The 21,344-nt window shown below is 35.5% G+C and overlaps 1 protein-coding gene and 1 pseudogene across 3 annotated transcripts in view; both read right to left on the reverse strand.

Moving 5' to 3' along the window:
* Positions 1 to 21,344, reverse strand: part of COG5 (component of oligomeric golgi complex 5) — a 275,728-nt gene that overhangs the window by 202,140 nt on the left and 52,244 nt on the right. The gene's annotated exons all lie outside the window — the stretch shown is intronic.
* Positions 7,312 to 9,351, reverse strand: LOC113629473 (syntaxin-11-like; annotated as a pseudogene).

Here is a 21,344-nt window from a genome sequence, read left to right on the forward strand (position 1 = left end):
GCCTATAATATACAAATGAACTGACAATAAAAGGAAGGAAGAAAATTAAGGCTTCTTTCCTCCTTCCTCACTTTGGTTGAGTTAACCCAAATGCTCTGGAAATACAGTATACTGGCAAAAACCAGTGCATTAAAATAAACAGACATCCTAACTTTATTCAAGTCAGCCTTTTTGTATAACAGAAGTTAACTACTAAAATCTGAATACAAGGAAGGAAAAAAAAAGCCTTTATGTCATTATAGAAAAGCCAACTCTTTCTAACTTTAGAAACATAACAACTTTAGAGTCATACAATTTACACAATGTTCCTACACTCTCAGAGCTCCCAAGTGTTTCCAAATATAGTAGTCCTTTTCAACTCTCAAAGTCATTAAAGTGGCAATAAATCTTGTGAATTTTTTTACTCTACACCACGTAATTAAATTTAAAGCATTTTGCCTCCAATCCCCAATTCATGTTAGAAAACTGTGAAATTACTAATCCTAACTATAGATATCAGGTTTGAGAATCTCATATCACACAAGTATTTTCCAATTGTTATAATCTAATAATCTATTGATGAGTGCTAATTATCACTGTACCTGAAAAACAGCAATAAGTTATTTAAAGTAGGCAAATACTTGCTCCCTTGTAATGGGTTAACTGGACAATTCTTTATTGTTTTTTCATACTGTATTCACTAAATCAAGTAGCAACTCATTTTTAAATAAAAAATTTTTATGTCATTCAATAATAATCTCTCATTGAAAGAAACATGTTTTCATTAGGTGGTCTTCTATAATTAAAAATTAAATGTTGGACTGTGAAGAAAACAACCAATTCAATAATATACCACTTTTATGTAAATAAATGAAATTCATCCAATTTAGTTTACTGAATACCTTATCCCTTGGGGAAATGAGAACCATGCAATAGCAGGAATTCATTGAGGTTTACATGACAAATTTAACAGTGATATATTTCTGATAATAATGTTATGTTGACATAATGTCAAATCTTGGCAAAGAAGCGGTTTCCTCCTGCCTTACTTTGTATTCTTTTATGGAATTAAAGAAATGCTTCAATTTGACAAAATGTAGCATAAACAACTAAGACTAATTTTTTGAAAACTTAAAGAGAAATTAGTATTGCATAAAGACATTAAGAAAATTTTCATTCGACAAATATATTTAGCACAGAGTATCTCCTAATATATTCATTTTAAAAATTTTAAATAATTTTGTACTTGGATTTCTGAGCATAAATATTTTAATATTTAGCTTTATAATCTTAATAAAAATTAGACTATTTTTAGAAAAGTCTTCATGTTAAGAAAAATCCATTGTGTTCTAAATATTTTTCATCTTCAAGTCTATAAACATGCCAAAGAACTCAGTTTAAAAACATTCTTCTAATAAATCTGCCTAAACTGCGTTCATGCCCTCTTGTTCTCTGTAATAAGAAATCTAACAAAATAAAGAACAAATAGCAAATATTATAATGTTGCCCTCTAAGCTGTTACTACTTCTACACTTGACACTGGAACTATTAACAAGCATTTCTGCCCACCTGTAATAATCTTTCAGACATACAAAAGTGCACCCACTGGTTTACAACAAAGAATATTCATATTTACCAGATAACCTCTAGTAGCTTTTCAGTGTTAAATAATATGTAAACCAAAATAACATTTATGTTAAAAGTTCAGCTTTTAAAAACAAGTCACAAATATGTTTGCAATTACTGATCTCAGCTTAAAGAAGAGAATGAGAAGCTTAGATAATTTTTTATTTAAATGTTGTTCAATGAAAAGGTGAAATAGTTTTATTTTTCTTATGATGGCCCTTAACACAATGTGTAAATTTTTTACTTTATTTCAAATAATTTTACCAAAAAAGCGTTAATGCTAATTCTTCATGTTAGAATGAAATTTTTAAATGCAAAAGCAATAGAGGTAACAATACATTCAATATGGGATCTTCTTAAAATCATATTTTTCTATCCATATGCCACAAATAATATCAATTTCTATATAGCTAACTGGGTTAGTTCTTGAAAACTACTAAAAACTATTCTTTTAAAAACTAACCAAAGATGAGCTCAACAAGATATGGAACTGTTGTTTTCTCTTTTGTTTCCTAATTTAAGGTCATTGTTATTCTACCAACTAGTACCCAACTGATGTTCAGAAATAATAAAAATGAATTATTTACAATGATGCTTTATTAAAAATGCCATTCATAGCAATGAATAATTCTATACTTCTCCTCCATAAGTCAATTTTTAGGTATATGGTCTATTTTTAATCCCCCAAATAAAATTATAGCAAAATCTCAGCTCTCTGGACATTAAAAAATCAAACTCCTCATTTCACTGAGATTAGACTTAAACGTAAAAACCTAAAAGTATAAGAAAGGAAGTGCTTATTCGTAGGGCTTTATTCAATACAGTAATTTCAAGACTACCTTCCAAAGTCAATAAAACTTTTGGTTTTATTATATTTTATGATTGTACATTTAAGTGAGCTTTGTAATTCAATTAACATTTGAATCCTTACAAGGTAGAAGGCATTGTGGCTGAAACTCATATATTACCCTCAGAGCTTAAAATCTAGAATCGAGGTATTAAAAAGTATGGTAATACCTATGAAAAAAGCAGAATGTGGCAAATGTAAATTAAAAAGAATAAAGTTCTTAACAAACTTAATAAGAAAAGAAGTATGTTGGATTTAAGAACAATATAAACAAAAGCATTGTTGAGGAAAGCTACTAAAGCATATCCTGGAAACAGTAAATTGTTCTCTTTAGAAGAAAAATAATACAGTAGTGAGAAGTTGATATGGTAAGTTAAATTAGAACCAAAAGACAGAGGCCTTAAATGCCAGCAGAGAAATCTGAGCAGGGGAATAACGCGATAAGAAATGAGCTACAGGGAAAAACAAACAAACAAAAAACAGCAATATGTAGAAAGAGTTGATTGAGTAAGACACAGAAATGGGAAGCTGAGAAAGCAAAGAAAACACAGAGGATAGGAAGCTACTGCCATCACCTTGATAGGTAAGGAAAGGCCTGACAACAAGTGCTGGCAGTAGCTCTACAAAGGAGCATACAGATGCGACAGGCAACATCAATGCAGAATCAATACGGTATCCAACTGACTAGAAAGCCAACTGTTATAAGAGAGTGAAGAATTCAAAATGATGGCCATAAAAAGAAGAAATTAGATTTCCTCAATGATCTAAGAACTTTTTAAATTATGCTTTGAATAAAGTACATGGGTAACAAGGGCAAAAACAAAAAGAATTTCTGGCAAAGCAGAAAATTCAATTAAGTAAAATAAACAACTATTCAAGAATGTTCTAGTTATTACAAATATCCAAAATGAAAATTCCTATTTGATGTTTTAAATTATCTACTTTATATTTCACATATTGGTTTATTCAGTTTTTCCATTAAACGCATTATTTTCTTCTTTGGTACTTTTTTCAATTATAAACAATGGCAAAATTCCAAGGTATACAAAGCAAAAAATATAAATATGATCCTTTGCTTCTTTCCTAATAATTTATTATAAATATCCATCCAACTCATTATATACATATCACCTTCATTCCTTGCTAATGGTTGCGTAAGAATAATTTTTAAAAATTAAAAAATCATATAAGCAATGTTTCTAAAAATAATATTGATAAAATATCAAATACTTAAACCTTTTTCTATTATAATTAAATAGCTTCAAGCTACACTTCAAAAAGGTAAGAAAGGTAACTTAGCAAACTGTGAAGCAGGTTCTTTTTCTAAATGGAAGTTAAAAGCAAGGGAAAAACCATAAAATAATTTATTTCTTTTCTTCCTTTCCACTCAGTAAGAAATATAAAAACTAGAGAAAACTTTTGACACCTATTTTCTTTACATCTCAGAGATAGACACCTGTGTGAGACCCCTATGGGACTGGCGTGAAGTCAAGGAAAGCTAAATGTGAGATGACTAATAATAAATCTTAGGGAAGAGAGAAGCTCAGATCACAATATAAACAAGAAATATAAGGAGATAATTAAACCCAGATAAGACAGGAAAAAGATCTAAAATACTCAGAGATGCTCAACTCTTAAGAGAAATACAAAGAGAACACAAAACTGTGGGTTAGAGAGTTCACAAAAGAAAGCTAATTTGAAGACTTGCTAAAAAGCATTCCAAACAATGAAAGGATTAAAATAAAACCCAGACAACAGATAGACTGGACAGATTAGTAATATGATAACATATATTACATCATAAGAAGTAGAATGAAAGAATATTATAACAATTCACAAACATCTGGAACACAGTAGTACTGAGATGTAGAAACAAAAGGAAAATTGGGTTCATCGTTAATACGAAAGCTATCACCTTCGAAAGAATACTCATTTTTATGAGAGAAAAAGAGATGAGCAAATTTAACACAGTAATATTTCTCCCCGGCTCATGATAAAATAAGGTGTGAAAAAAACCCTAAGTATCCCTACCCTTCTATTCACACTTTTTTTTTTTTTTTTTTTTTTACAGACCTCTATAAGCTGTATCCATGGTTTTCAACCATGACAGCTTTGTACTTCCACCAGCAAGTGGTAAAAAGCACTGTCATTCCTATCAGGGCCACCAATATCAACTCCATACCATTATCAAACCAGAAGCATCAAGTAAGATAAAAAAGGAGAGCTCAGTCTGTCTGGGATTGAGGTCATTTCCCTCACCCTGCTTCCATGAAAGCAATTATGTCATATTTCTGAGAGACATTAAGCAAGACAGACTACCAAAACACATCCACCAATTTTTCAGGGAGAAAAGAAAAAGCAGCAAGAGAAGATAATAACGTTATGAGGAATCACTTTCCACTCAGACAGTTCTGGACATATAACACTAATAAGGGATGCAAAATGAAAAATTTTTAATTTAACATAAAAAATTTTAATGCTAACAATGAGAGTTCTGGCCATATGAGACACAGACTGTAGGAATGAGAAATACATATGGGACTGATATATATACACAGCAGCCTTTAATATTATACACAATCCCATATGTCATATGGTATGTGGAATACTGATTGGGTAGAGAAGAACCAAACATATGTATTTCACTCTAATATTGTTAATGCCTCACTCAGAAATGTAAAAAATCAAACTACATAATATACACTTAAACAATTTTCTTCCCAATTCTTAAAAAGCTGCAGTCTTTCTTTTGCTGTTGAATTTTTTTCCAAGTATCACTTCTTACAAGCAACAAAATGCTAGCAAACTGTAGTTACCTAAATTTATTAAACTGTATTTAATCCACACAATAAAATAATGGTCTGTAATACTAATATCACCTTTCATAATGCTTCCCCAAAAAAGTGACTGATAAATACTAATGGAAGAGTAAATATTTGTGAAATTGAAAGGAACAATTTTTAAACTTCTGACCCTACGGAACCTTGTTTAGGAGAGAGTTCCTCAAACTATAGCCCACCTACATCAGAACCTCTATGGTGTCTGTTTGGAAACTGCAGTTTCTGGGCCCCACCTTTACGTTAGGAGTCAGAACAGCTATGGCTGCAGCCCTGAATAATAAGTTTTAATAAGTACCCTCAGGTGATTTGTGTGCTAAAGCTTAAGGACCATTACTTTATATACCAGAAGACAGACTGTGTATCAAAGCGACAGACATTCAAGTAACTAATAAATGAAAAGATATAGAAGCAGCTCTGAACTCAATTCAGGCCACAGTGCCTTCTTAAGGAAAAAATTTTTAAGCTTACTTCATTTTAACTAATAAAATTTTAATTGAACCATATATACTATAGTTCAGCAGGACATCTGTTTCCTTAAGAAATAAAATTCTATTTTCTAAAAAGAAGTTACCTAGGCAGAAGTTTCCTTTAAAAATCATATACTCAGAAGATAAAATAGTACTAAACATAAAGAAGATGACACTATAAAGTGTTACTTTCACTTCATTCAGCCAAAATATTCTGTCAATTATAAACTGCACAACTAGTGTTTGTCATAATGTTATCTTATTCTGACCAGAAGGTAAGCACTACACTGGCATATTTTTGCTCATTTCAATACAAAACTTATTACTTCTAAAATAAGTTCTCAGGGAAAATACTAAAAAACTCTATTTTGTGTATCTTTTGAACAGATGTCACTAAAGTTAGGTAGATGGTTTGAGTCAAACATTTTTCCTTTATTATTGTAATTTCCTTTGTTTGTGCCATCAACACAATTTAGGAAATATTCAGCTACTCTTTGGTAATTTATGACTACTTTAATTTCCTATTCTGTTTTATAACAGTTTAAGTAACAATGGTATTCAGCGTTACTTAAATACTTCAAATGGTATTACAGAAGCACTACCCTGGGAACATTTCTTTTTAACCCTTTCACTAAGAATTCTTTCCAACAACACTGATATTATTTTCTGTTGTAATTCTTTTGCTTTTTTAGCATTTTCACTGAATCACAGAACCAACAGAACCATAGAGTGAGTTAGCATTATTGAAAATGGGCTGCTAGTGAATACAATTTAAATATATAAAGAAAACAGTTTAGGTGATTGAATATAGCCACCTTACAGAAAAACATGTGCCAAAAAATACATTTCAGATAAACAATGACTTTGGTGTAGGGCTTCCTGGAGTTTCATAAATCCCCTGAAATTGTGTGCAAAATTTAATGTGTATCTGTATGCGTGCTTTTTCCCTGCAGCAAACATCTACAAATTCAAAAAGATCCTCACAAGAGCATGTCGTCTAAAACTAAAACAAAAACTTTTTTTTTTTAATTATTATTTTTTTTTTTAACCACGCCACGCGGCATGCAGCATCTTAGTTCCCCAACCGGGGATCGAACCCACGCCCCCTGTAGTGGAAGCACGCAGTCTTAACCACTGGACTGCCAAGGAAGTCCCTAAAACAAAAATTATTCTTAGTGTTAGGAAGAAAGTAGGAAAGCAAAATTGGTAAATATTATACATAATTTATTTATAGCCTTCCTTATTCTAAGAAAAATATAAGACAACTTTTAAAAGCATCCAATTTTAGATAAATTAAATGAGGAAATAAATATAATAAAATCAGATCAAACAGAATGAAAAGAACGAGAAAAGTTAAATTAAAATTAATCCTGGTTGGGCTTCCCTGGTGGCGCAGTGGTTTAGAGTCCGCCTGCCGATGCAGGGGACACGGGTTCGTGCCCCGGTCTGGGAAGATCTCACGTGCCGCGGAGCAGCTGGGCCCGTGAGCCATGGCCGCTGAGCCTGTGCGTCCGGAGTCTGTGCTCCGCAACGGGAGAGGCCACAACAGCGAGAGGCCTGCGTACCACAAAAAAAAAAAAAGAAAGAAAGAAAGCAATGCAGGCAGCATCAATGGAGAAGAGGAACCATTACATTAAATTCTTTTTCTCTTCTCTCCCAAGCACTTATTTTTCCTTTTTTTTTTTTTTTTAAGTGTTAAATGTGATTTTAATAAGTAGAGGAGATGAGCAGAAAGAAGATATACATCCAGGTGGGAATCACATAGCGTAAACCAGATGAAGAATCAGAAATGGAAGATGTGCAGTTTTTCCCAAGGTCAGTTCACTCGAAAATGAACACAACCGCGGTACTTTCAGGATCGGTTAAATGAAGTCTTGATAAGGAGCTCATACTGTGAGCCGATGCAGAACTGACTTCCTCCAAGAGGTCCATGTACAAACAAACATGCCTTGGACATGTATTATAGAGTAAGCTACCACATCTGTTCCTTATTTGGCTTCCTTTAAGAGGCAAGGGTGCTATGTGCCACATAATGACCTCACAATCCAAGTACGAGCTGGACTGGAATTCTGGGACCTCGAGTATTTTTCCTTCTCTAAAGACTGAGGTCCCTAGGGATTAGGGCAACTCACCCCAGTGCAGACAGCCTCAAAATCTTTCCCAGTGTGCTTCCCCCCACCATTCCGATCGGGGATGGGGTGTGGCGGCCTGGGCCCCCTGCTAGTTGAGGCAGGGGCAGCAGAAGCAGCAGACGGTCCGGCAGGGGTTCTTCTTCTTGTACTGCACGGCCTTGCGCACCTGCACCTTGTCCTGGCCGGTGTAGTCGAGTGTCTTCTGCACGTTGAACTCGATGACGTCCGGGGTATCAGCCTGCTGCTCCACCAGCATGGCCATCTGCAGGAAGAGGTCATGCAGGTCGCAGATGCGGCTCTCCAAGCCGCAGCATCTCACGGTGGCGGCTCTCGATCTCGTTGACGGCCGCCCGCACACGCTTCACGTCCGCCAGCAGGTTCTCTGAGAACACGTCCCACTTGCCTTGTTCGAACATGTCCTCAATCTGGTCGCCTGACATGTCCTTGCCCATGATCTCCAGGTGGCGCTGGATGCGGATCTTGCAGTTTTCGCGCTGCTTCATCTCGGCCTGGTTGTACTCGTGCATGGCGGCCTGGGAACGGGTGGGTGAGAGCGCTGTACCGTGCGCGCGTGATGTGCGCCACGGGCGAGTGCGCGCCGTGCTGCGACTCAGCGTCCTCGCTCAGTGCCTTCATGGCGCTCAGCTTGCGGTGGATGCTCTCGCCCTGCGCCTTGATGTCCTTGGCAAGAGTTGATGCGGCGCTTGATGATACTGAGGCGCCACATGGACGTGAGGAAGCGGGTGTTCTGCTTCCCCAGCCGCTTCACGTCGGCAGTCAGCTGCTGGTTTTCATCCTGAAGGTCCTGGATGTCTCGGTACCAGGATTCCAGGATGTGGTCCGTCTTGAACATGATATCCTCGGGAGGTGAGTCAAATTCATCGTCCTTGTCTGGGAACTTCTGTTCATATCGCTTGGTTACTCCACAAGTTCTACTAACCGGTCCTTCATTATGCTTTGGGGTTGAGATGTGGTTTTCTTCTCTTTTTCCTCTTCATCCATTTTGTCCCCTTGCTGCAGCTCCATGTCTTCATTTGTCTTATTTTTCCCTTTAACACACTCTTCAGATGGACTGATTCTTTCCTCAAAGATGGTTTATAATTTCTGTGAGTTCATGGACCACAACCAGCATTCTTTCCTGGCCAGATTCAACAGACAGTCTTTCCTTGAGGATACCTGCTTTGGGGATGATGATCTTGTTGAGAAGGCTTTGGAGAGCTGACAGATGTTCCTCTCAGGTCCACAGCTCCTTACCTTACCTATCCCAGTGTGAGCAGGAATCCTTGGTAGGAGCTGACATGGCCTTGCGTCACTAGCTCTGGGTGTTGAAAGCTGGCCGCTCCATCTGATTTCTTGAAACCCTATTCTTTTTTTTGAATTTTATTGTATTTATTTTTTATACAGCAGGTTCTTATTAGTTATCTGTTTTATACGTATTAGTGTATATATGTCAATCCCAATCTCCCAATTCATCCCACCACCACCGCCCCCCACCACTTTAACCATTACATTAAAATTTTTTTAATTGCTTTTAAGCTGTACAAGTCCTTCAACTTCCACTAACAAATAATATTGTTACAGCCTCTACCCAAAATTTACAAAAGTCCCAACTTCACACAATTCTTTTGTCTTAGAGCACTTTTTGGTTCTCATTAGCACCTCCACCAGAGTACAAGTGGAAGAAATAAATAATAAGTGCAAGGAGAAGTCCTCTTCTTACTAGCTGTGTGATCCTAGGAATGTTACTTGTCTCATCCAGACTCTGTTTCCCCAACTGCAAAATGATAACATCTACCTCAGAGGCTGTTGTGAAACCTCAATGAGATAAAATATATACAGTGTTTAGCACAGTACTTGCCACAAAGCAAACAATGACAGCTTTTATCATTTTTCTGAAATTTTATTTTTTTAATGTATTTTCAATTCAATTATGTCATGTAGTTACCAAAAAAATCACTATGTATTGATTACTGTAGTTCCTCAAAAAGTACTTTTTCTCGTCTCAGTATTTGAGATCTGATTTTCACTTTACTGTGTTTATTCTACATCAGTGCCCAACTTGAACTTGAATATCTTCATAGTAATACTTCACTATTGTGTTACCAGAAAAAATACACAAGAAATGTATATTATGCGATTTTTTAAGAAAAAACAAAAAAGATGTCATTTTTGTACATATAAGAGTAGAACACACGACCACATATGATGACGTATAACCACTGTCACTTTCAAAATATATAAATTCATCCTTTAGTTCTATTTCTAAAGAAAGAAGGATAAGAGGAAAGCAATACTGGAGGGACCTACTATATGCTAGACAAGGTTGAAAGCAATCTATAATTTTGTCTCATTAAATCTACCCAAAAGTCCTTTGAAATCTGAGAGAATTTACCTTGTCGATATTCACACAGTTAGCAGGAGCGATGCAAATGGGATTTAAATCAAGCTCTAGATGGCTTCAAAGCCTATGTTCTCCTGTCTCTTAATCACAAACTACATAGCAGGAACAATTACATTACTTTATGGTATAATTTTATGACATTCTGAAGTCTCTAAAATGTTAATAAAGTGAATACTACTTTGATGGAAGAAAAGTTTGTGTATACTGTGCTTTTCTAGTTATTACATTAAAATAACTAGCCTGCAAGTGCCCATTCAACAAAATTTGTTCATAAATCATTTATCCTCAGTACAAGTCTTCCCAGCTACTCCTTTTCAGTTTTTATTTTCATTGCTACATTTTAACCTACTCTAGAATATCAATTTCATTACTTTGTTTTAGGGAGAAAGTCTCCACATCAATTAGATGTCTGTTCTTAAGTATCCCCAAACATTATTTTAAAAAAAACAAACAATACGTTCTCTCTCTCCTCCACCCTCTGTCCAGCAATTACCACTGTTCAGTATTTATGGAGAAGACCAAGCCGAATTTCTCAGAACACAGTTTAAAAACGAACAAGAGGGCTTCCCTGGTGGCGCAGTGGTTGAGAGTCCGCCTGCTGATGCAGGGGACAAGGTTCGTGCCCCGGTCCGGGAAGATCCCACATGCCACGGAGCGGCTGGGCCCGTGAGCCATGGCCGCTGAGCCTGCACGTCCGGAGCCTGTGCTCCGCAACGGGAGAGGCCACAACAGTGAGAGGCCCGCGTACCGCAAAAACAACAACAAAAATATAAATAAATAAATGATAAAAACGAACAAGATTTTGAACTACTAACCTTACTAGGAAATTCTATGAAAAATGTTCTGTTCACATTTTTCTTCCTGTATTGAGATCCTGACTAAATATTATTCTTATTTCTGTTAGAAGTTAAGTAACTATGGCTCATAACCAGGCTCCATCACATGCCTATAACCAGATCTGGAATAACATCCTACAAGCATCCCGAAGACCAAGAATGAACATAACTGTAAAACAGAAACAGTCTTAGAGACAAGCACACAGTAGGGTTTTAAAACATATGTATCAGCAGAGAATTGAATATGTAAACCTGATTAGAATAAAAAGTAGTTTTCTTGTACTCCCAAATTATTTACCTGTAAAACCTTAAATTGGCCTGAGGCCATTATTTGTTTCTTAACAGCAACAGGGGAAAAAAATGTATAATTAGCCATGATATCAGAAGAGTATGCAGGATACTTTATAAGCCCTATCCCATTACAGCTGTTTACTTTAAAAATATTAGTTAACATTTCATATCTGTGTATAAAAAAGGTATGTTTCCTGCCAATAAAAAGACATATAACTCTGGCACTTTCTTCTTGAGGAGAACCAGGACACATTAAAACACTGTATTTTATTTTGTTTTGACTCTAATGTCTTTCTAGGGCGGAACTTTACAGATCAGCCATTCTCTTTCCTCCAAAACACAAAGAATCCTCCTTCCATGTAGCTGATATGGTATAGATGCATTTGTTTCTTATTTGCTGCCAGAACAAACTACCACAGACTTAAGAGGCCTGAAAGCTACAAATTTATTATCTTCCAGTTTTGGAGGTTAGAAGTCCAAAATGAGTCACAGTGGGCTAAAATCAAGGTGTTGGCATAGCTGCATTCCTTTCTGGAAGTTCTAAGGGAGATACCATCTCCTTGCTCATTCAATTTGTTAGCAGAGTTTAATTCCTTCAGGTTGTAGCACTGAGGTCCCCATTTCCTTGCTGCCTGTGAGCTGGGGACAGTTCCCAGCTACTAAAGGACATCTGCATGTCCATGAGTCCCTTCCTTTATCTTCACAGCCATCAATGGCAGGTTAAGTACTTTCACGGTTCAAATCTCTCCTGCCTCTTCTTCTACCATTGCAGCTCTCTGGCTCACTCTTCTGCCTTCCTCTTTCACTTTTATAAACTCAAGTATTTAGAACGGTCCCATCTGGATAATCCAGACTAATCTCCGATCTCAAGGTCCATAACCTTAATCACATTTGTGAAGTCCCTTCTGCCACATAAGGTAATATATTCAAAGGTTCCAGTGACTAAGATGAGAATATCCTTGAGGGGGCGCACTATTGTGCTTACCATACAACACCACATGCTGAGCTGCACTGACTTGAAGCGAGGAACAAAAGAGCATGTCACCACCTTTTGGCTAAAGAAGAAAAGTTCTTAGGATAAAACAGTTCAAAATGCTAAGCAATCTTCATCAAATACTACTACTATCAGAGAATCCATCAATTTAAGTAGACATTATCATTAAATCCTTACTTCTTTTTAAATGGAAAAACATCTAAATATATTAACAACTTACTCAAAGCTAACTATATTTCTCACTGTAAAATAGCACTGGTTTCTACCATTAGGCTCTCTCTCTGTTCACTTTCTTTATGTTCCACAAATCTTTATCTGGAAGAAAGCTTCTCACAAAGCTAAAGACACACTGGAAGACACACAGGCTTAGATGAGGTTTTCTGAAAACCATGACACTTTTTCTATCACAGAAACAAAAATGAATTTGTTAAAATGGTAATAAGACCCATGAGTGCAAGACAACCAGCCAGAATCTTAGAATCCCCATATTAAATATATCTGAAGACTAAAGAAAGGGTGTTGCTGCTTTAAACTAGTTTTGGAAAAGCGAAAGAATAACTTCTATGGGTATAATTTTTCTGTTGCTCTTCTAAGTAAACAAAAGACTTGCCTTAGAGAATAGATGAACAGAGAGAAAAAAGATCCCATAAAACTGATTTTAGTCTTTAAGTAAAAATTTCCACAAAATGTCATCCTTCCAAAACAAAGTAATAACTTTTAATACCAGTAGACTCCAAAAGGCAAAGTAATGATAAAGTGCCTTGGCAAATTTATTGTTCTAAGTCTGTAAGGTTACTTAGACTCTATGAAACGTTCTTGTATCCATTCATTCTTTGGGAATACAGAGATTTTATATACATAAAATTCAAGTCTGCACTGAACATTACCTCTAAGCATATTTAAAAACTAAAATTAGTTTGGAATCTCAACCTACAGAAATTTTTATCAAAGTGATTCAAATTTACAATGCTCATTTGATTTTATGGACTTTGAGTGCATATGCGCAAAAGGCACATACGAATTATTTTAGTCTAGTTTCCACTAATGGCAGAGTAAATTGGTCAAGCATAGTTTCCTGCAGATAATTTCTAAACCTAGATTAGCCATTTTTAAGAACACACTTATTTGAAGGCCCTGGAAAGTGATCAAAGGCAGGAACATAGGGAAGGAAGGGTTACATTTGAAATATATAAATTTCAATGGGTAAGGATTCCAAGTTTGGCGTTTTTTGCCTAAGGGCACTGACCACCATTACCGCCATCAACTCCCATTCCAATGCCCACAGTTCTTGCAGCAGAAAAATACAGATTTACAGTCCAGAGATGGTAGAGAACACGAATTAAGACAGAGTAACTATAAATTTAGAAAGAAAAATCCTAAAAAGAATAGAGCCACAGCAGGAGCAAGACCCAAATCCCTGGCTTACCATTAAAATATACACATGGGGGAGAAGGGAGGACCCAGGAGGAGGGGGAGAAGGGAGGATCCAGGAGGATGGGGAAAAGCAAGCAAAAATCAGAGGGGTGTCTACCAGTAAAAGACTGGCAAGCCATGTGAGTTTACTGCTGTTTTTAGACTGATGGTTTTCCCCAAACAGTACACAGCTCAAGCAGCAGAAAGCTGGGGCCTTACTATAACTTGAGGTGTCACAGGACAGAGCTCAGAGCTGAAAGAGCAACTGGAAATTTAGGAAGGAAACTCTAAAGGAAAAAAAGATACACAAAACCTGAGGCCCATGATCTTAGTATCAACTCTGACAAAATTCTTGGTGACATCTAAACTACAGAGGTACAGGGCTGATCTATCTATCAGGTACCAGGTTACTAAAGCAATAGCTATAAACCAGAAGAACTGAGCAGAGATGAAGACCACACAGTACAGGGGAAAGAATGTGTAGCTTGAGATCAGAGAACTTAACTGCCAGCTGGAACAATAACAACAAAAAACAATCCTCAGAGAACACAGTAGAATCTCAAATGACAAATATATTATCCACAATGTCCAGTTTTCAACCCAAAATTACTCCATATGTTGGATCAACAGTACAGAATAGAGAGCCCAGAAATAAACCCATACACCTACCTTCAACAAAGGTGGCAAGAATACACAATGGAAAAAAGACAGTCTCTTCAGCAAGTGGTTGGGAAAAGCTGGACAGCCACATGTAAATCAATGAAGTTAGAACACACCCTTATACCATATACAGAAATAAGTCCAAAGTGGCTTAAAGACTTAAATATAAGACACTACACCATAAAACTCCTAGAAGAGAACACAGGCAAAACATTCTCTAACGTAATTCGTATCAATGTTTTCTTAGGTCAGTCTCCCAACGCAACAGAAATAAAAGCAAAAATAAACAAGTGGGACATAATCAAACTTAGAAGCTTCTGCATAGCAAAGGAAACCATAAACAAAACAAAAAGACAACCTATGGATTGGGAGAAAATATTTGCAAACAATGTGACCGACAAGGGCTTAATTTCCAAAATATACGAACAGATCATACAACTCAAAACCAAAAAAAACAAACAACCCACTCAAACAATGGGCAGAAGACCTAAATAGACAATTTTCCAAAGAAGACATACAGATGGCCAACAGGCACATGAAAAGATGCTCAACACTGCTAATTATTAGAGAAATGCAAATCAAAACTACAATGAGGTTATCACCTCACACCAGTCAGAATGGCCATCATTAAAAAGCCTAGCAATAACAAATGTGGGAGAGGGTGTGGAGAAAAGGGAACCCTCATACACTGTTGGTGGGAATGTAAGTTGGTAACAGCCACTATGGAGAACAGTATGGAGGTTCCTTAAAAAACTATAATAGAGTTACCATAGGATCCAGCAATGCCACTCCTGGGTATATATCCGGAGAAAACTATAATTCAAAAAGATACATGCACCCCAATGTTCACAGCAGCACTATTTACAATAGCCGAGACAGGGAAGCAAACTAAATGTCCATTGACAGATGAATGGATAAAGAAGATGTGGTATATAGACACTATGGAATACCATTTGGTAAAAAAGAATGAAATAATGCCATTTGCAGCAACACGGATGGACCTAAAGAATATCATACTAAGTGAAGTAAATCAGAAAGAGAAAGACAAATGCCATATGATACTTATATGCAGAATCTAAAATATGACACAAATGAACTTATTTATGAAACAGAAACAAACTCACAGACAGAAAACAAACTTATAGTGCCCAAAGAGGAAAGGAAGTGGGGGAGGGATAAATTAGGAGTTTGGGATTAGCAGATACAAACTACGTACTATATATAAAATAAATAAACAACAAGGTCCTACTATATAACACAGGGAACCATAGTCAGTATCCTCTAATAAACCATAACAGAAAAGAATATTAAAAAGAATGTATATATATATGTATAACTGAATCATTTCTCTGCACACCAGAAACTAACACAATACTGTAAATCAACTATACTTCAATAAAAAATTATTCCACATGCAAAGAAACAGATGTACATAACCCATACTCATGAAAAAAAAATTTTAAAGGCAGATCAAAGAAATTGACTCTGCAAGTGGGCTCATACAAGGGATTTAGTAGACAATGACTTCAAAACAGCTAATATTTCACCTGAAGTAATTCAACATAAGCACTAAGTAGATTGTGCTAAATTAAAGATGCATGTTGTAATCCCTAGGAATTCCTGCAAAAATAATATAAACTTATAGCTAAAAAGTTCATAGACAAAATAAAATGGAATACACAGAACTATCTTATTAACACAAAGAAAACAAGAAATTCCAACAAAGAAAAGCCTAGGACCAGATGGCTTCACTGGTGAATTCTACCAGACATCTAAAGAAGAATAAATACCAAAAACTTCTCAAACTGTTCCAAAAATTGAAGAGAAGGGAACACTTCCTAACTCATTCTATTAGGTCAGCATTACCCTAATATCAAAACCAGACAGAGACACTACAAGAGAAGAAAACTGCAAGCCAATATCTCTTATAAATATAGATGCGGGAATTCCCTGGCAGTCCAGTGATTAGGATTCCATGCTTTTACTGCCAAGGGCGCAGGTTCGATCCCTAGTCAGGGAACTAAGACCCTGCAAGCCATGCGGCAGAGCCAAAAAAACCCCATATATATGTATGCAAAAATCCTCAACAACATACTAACAAACTGAATTCAACAACATATTAAAAGGATTATAGACTGTGACCTAGTGGGATTTATCCCTGGTATACAAGAATAGGTCAACATACAAAAATCAAAGCAAGAGACCACATTACTAGAATGAAGAGGGAAAAAAACCACATGGCCATCCTGATGCAGAAAAAGCATCTGACAAAATTCAACACACTTTTGCAATAAAAACACTAAGTAAATTAGAAATACAAGAGAATTTCCTCAGCATAATAACAGTCATACACGAAAAACACACAGCTAACATCATACTCAATGATTAAAGACTGAATGCTTTTCCCTAAGATCAGAAACAAGGTAAGGATGTCCGCTTTCACCACTTCTATTCAACAAAGTACTGAAAGTTCTAGCCTGCACAAACAGGCAAGAAAAATAAATCAAAGGCATTCAAAGTGGAAAGGAAGAAGTAAAATTATCTCTGTTCACAGATGACAAGATCTTATATGTAGAAAACCCTAAAGACCACACACACACACACACACACACACACACACACACACACACAGCTAAAAAATGAATTCAGCCAAGTTGCAGGACACAAAATCAACAACACACAAAAATCAGTTGTATTTCTATATACTAGCAATGAACAATTCAAAAATAAAGAAAACAATTCCATTTACAAAAGTATTATAAAGAATAAAATACTTAGGAATAAATTTAATTAAGGAGGCTGAAAGCCTTATGCATTGAAAACTATAAAAGACTGCCAAAAGAAATTAAAGATCTAAATAAATGGAAAGACATCTGTGTTCATGAACTAAAAGCCTTAATACTTTAAGGTGACAATACCACCCAAAATGATCTACAGACATAATACAATCCCTATAAAATTCCCAAAGGCATTTTTTTACAGAAATAGAAAAACTCATCGAGGGATACTGAATAGTCAAAACACTTCTGAAAAAGAAGAACGAAGTGGGAAGACTTGATCTTCTGAATTTTGAAACTTACAACAAAGCTTTAGTAATCATAACAGTATGGTACCAGCATAATGATACATATTCCATACACCAATGGAATAGAAGACAAAGCCCAGAAATAAAGAGTTACATAAATGGTCAATTAAATTTTGACAATGGTGCCAAGTCCATTCAGTGGTGAAAGGATAATGTTTTGAACAAACAGCGTGAGGAAAACTGGATATCCACATGCAAAAAGCATGAAGCTAGATCCCACCTTACACCACATATAAAAATTAACTCAAAATGGATCAAAGATCTAAATTGAAGAGCCAAAACTACAAAACTCTTAGAAGAAAAACAAGGGGGAAATCTTCACTGAGCTAGATTTGGCAACCGTTTCTTAAGTATTACACCAAAAGCACAGAGAACAAAAGAAAAATTGGATAAACTGGACTTCATCAAAATAAAAAATTCTCCATCAAAGGATACTATCAAGAGAGTGGAAAGACAACTCACAGAATGGGAGAAAATATTTGTGGGAAAAAATATTTTAGCTGACAAGGACTAGTATCCAGAATATATTTAGAACTCAACAACAAAAAACAAACGACTCAGTTTTTAAAATGGATAAAAGACTTAAAAACATTTCACCAAATAAGATATAAAATGGTCAATAAGTACATGAAAACATGTTCAACATCACCAGTCTTTAGGAAAATGCAAATCGAAACTTTAAGATGTTACCTTCACACTTATTAGGGTGACAATTATTTAAAAAAACAAAAAGGAAAATAACAGGGGTTGATAAAGATGCGGAGAAATTCAAATTCTAGTGCACTGTTGGTGGGAATGTAAAAAGGGCACCTACGGTGGAATACTGTTTGGCAGATCCTTAAACTGTTAAACACAGAATTACCATATGACCCAGAAATCCCACACCTAGATATATACCCAAAAGAACTGTAAACAAGGACTCAAACAGATACTCGAACACCAATGTTCATAGCAGCATTATTTATAAAAGCCTTTTCAAAAAGTGGAAACTAGCCAAGTGTCTATCAAGAGATGAATAAACAAAAAGTGATATACAATGCAATATTATTCAGCCATAAAAAATGGAATGAAGTTCTGATACACGCTACAACACAGATGAACCTTGAAAACGTTATGCTAAGTGAAATAAGCCAGACACAAAAGGACAAATACTGTATTATTCCACTTACATTAAGTACCTAAAATAGGCAAATTCAGAGACAAAAAGTAGAACAGAGGTTACCAAGGACTGGGGAAACAGGAAAATGGGGAGTTACTGGTTGATGAATACAGCGTTTCTCTTTGGGATATGATGGAAAGGTTCTGGAAATAGTGTTGAGGGTGACACAACACTGTGAATGTACTTAATAACACTGAATTTTACACTTAAAAATGGTTTATGAAAAAAGGACAAAAGAAAAAAAGCAGGAAAGAAAGACAGGAACAAAAGAAAAAAGATGATAAAAATAGAATATAGCAAAATGGCAAACTCAATCCAACCATATCAATAACTAGTAAAAATATATATGAACACTCCAAACAAAAGGAAACTGAAATTATAAAAGAACAGATAATAAAGCAAGACTCAAGAACACTCCATCTACAAAGAAATAGACTTTAAATGCAAATTCAAGATGGCTACACTAATCAAAATATAGATATGTGAAATAAGGACAGACACATAGATAAATGGAACAGAATAGAGTTCAAAAATACACCTACAGATATAGAGTCAATTGATTTTCTAAAAAAGCCCCAAGGTAATTCAGTGGAGAGAGGAAGGTCTTTTCAACAAATGGCACTGAATCAATTAGATATCTTCATGGAAAAAAATAAGCTTCAACCTTTCCCTTGCATTATATCAAAAAGTACCCTGACATGAATCATAGACCTTAACACAAAAATTAAAACTTTAAAACTTCCAGAAAAAAATGTAGAAGAAATTTTTTGCAACTGTAGGACAGGAAAAGATTGTCTTAGATAGGGCTCCAAAAGTGCAAACTATAAAACAAAACTCACCCCCCTCCCAAAAAAAAAGAAAAAGGTACACTGGGCTTCATCAAAATTAAAACGTTCTGCTCAAATCACACCACTAGGAATATTAAAAGACAATGCACATATATTCACAAAAAACATTCACACTCACACACACACACCTGACAAACTTGTATCCAGAATATAAAAAGACCTCTCACAACTCAATAAGAAGACAAACCCAGTTTAAAACAAGGGCAAAAGTCTAGTTACCCTGTATTTCACAAGATTGTCTTTTATTGAACCCTCTTAGCCATTTTTTATTTTTGTGTGAATCAAATGCACTTCAATCCAAGGCTCAGATCTTATCCCACACATTTGGGTTAGGCACACAAATTTAACCTTTTGTCATCATTAGACATTGTAAGAGACAAGAGTTAATAAAAGGAGATGGGATAGCTTAGTCCCGAAGCACTTAGGGGTGAAAATGCACTCCAGTTTGAATTGAGTAATTTAGTAATATTTGTTCCACAGTTTTAAAGTAAATTCATACTGTCTTTCAAAAAAAAAGACAACAGATCTGGACAGACACTACACAAAGATAAATGAAGTGGGAAATAAATATTCAAAATCAGGTTCAACATGATTTGTAATCATGTATATGCAAATTAAAATCATAAAGAGATACCTCTACACATCTATGAGACTGGCTAAAATTAAAATGATTTACAATGACAAGCACTGAAGGATGTAAAGCAAATGGGACTCTTATGCATTGCTGGTGGAAATGTTACAACCATTTTAGAAAAGTGTAGCACAGAGGAAAGACCAGTGAAGATACAAAGAGAAAGTGGCAATCTGCAAGTCAAGGAGAGAGGACTCAGAAAATAAAAAACCTACGAACACCTTGATCTTGAACTTCCAGACACCAGAACTGTGAAAACATATATTTCTGTTGTTTAAGACACCCGGTCTGTGATAATTTTGTTATGGCAGCCCCAGCAAACTAATACTGTTGCTATATAAGACTACTGTAAAAATAAAATTACCTATTAGTTTAAAAAGAAAGAAAACAGTGTAGCAAATCTTAAAAAGTTAATCATAACACTTACCAGATGACCCAGCAATTCCACGCCTAGGTATTTACCCAAGGGCACTGAAAATAAATGTTCATGGCAGTTTTATTCACAATAGTCTGAAGTTGAAAACCCAATATGTATCAAAAGCTGAATGGATAAATATATTGTGGCATACACATCCACTGGAATACTACTCATCAAACGAATGATTCCACACATATGAAATCCAAGAAAGATGGATTCCACATATGATTCCATGTATGATTCCTGTATGATTCCACATATATGAAATCCAAGAAAGAGCAAAATGAAATCTCTAGTAACAAAAGTTCGTGCTGGAGGTGGGGGGACTGACTCAGAGAGGCACAAGACAACTTTTGGGGGGTCACCATTGGCCTCTGAATATATTCCTAGTTGTGACAATAAAACTGTAACATCAGCATTATCTTCCAATTAGATACGGTAGAAAAACACATTTCTGATTTATTGACAGATTTCAAGTCCCTAACACAGAAATTAAAACAAATGACTAAAACTGCATCCTATTTTACTAAACATGTCTCTCAAAAGATCATGCCTGCCTACCTGCCCTGTTGTTTACATGGTATTAAAATGTAAAGTTCTATAAGTATACCTATAATCATAAATTTACATTGAACCCTTTTAACTTAGCCTATAGCCAATTTCAATCTACTAAACCAAAGACGGATAAAAACTGTTTAACATATTTAGAATTTTTAT

This window comes from Aethalodelphis obliquidens, unplaced genomic scaffold (assembly GCF_003676395.1).
Source record: "Aethalodelphis obliquidens isolate GAN/ISIS:26980383/991018 unplaced genomic scaffold, ASM367639v1 scaffold27, whole genome shotgun sequence".
Taxonomy (NCBI): Eukaryota; Metazoa; Chordata; class Mammalia; order Artiodactyla; family Delphinidae; genus Aethalodelphis; species Aethalodelphis obliquidens.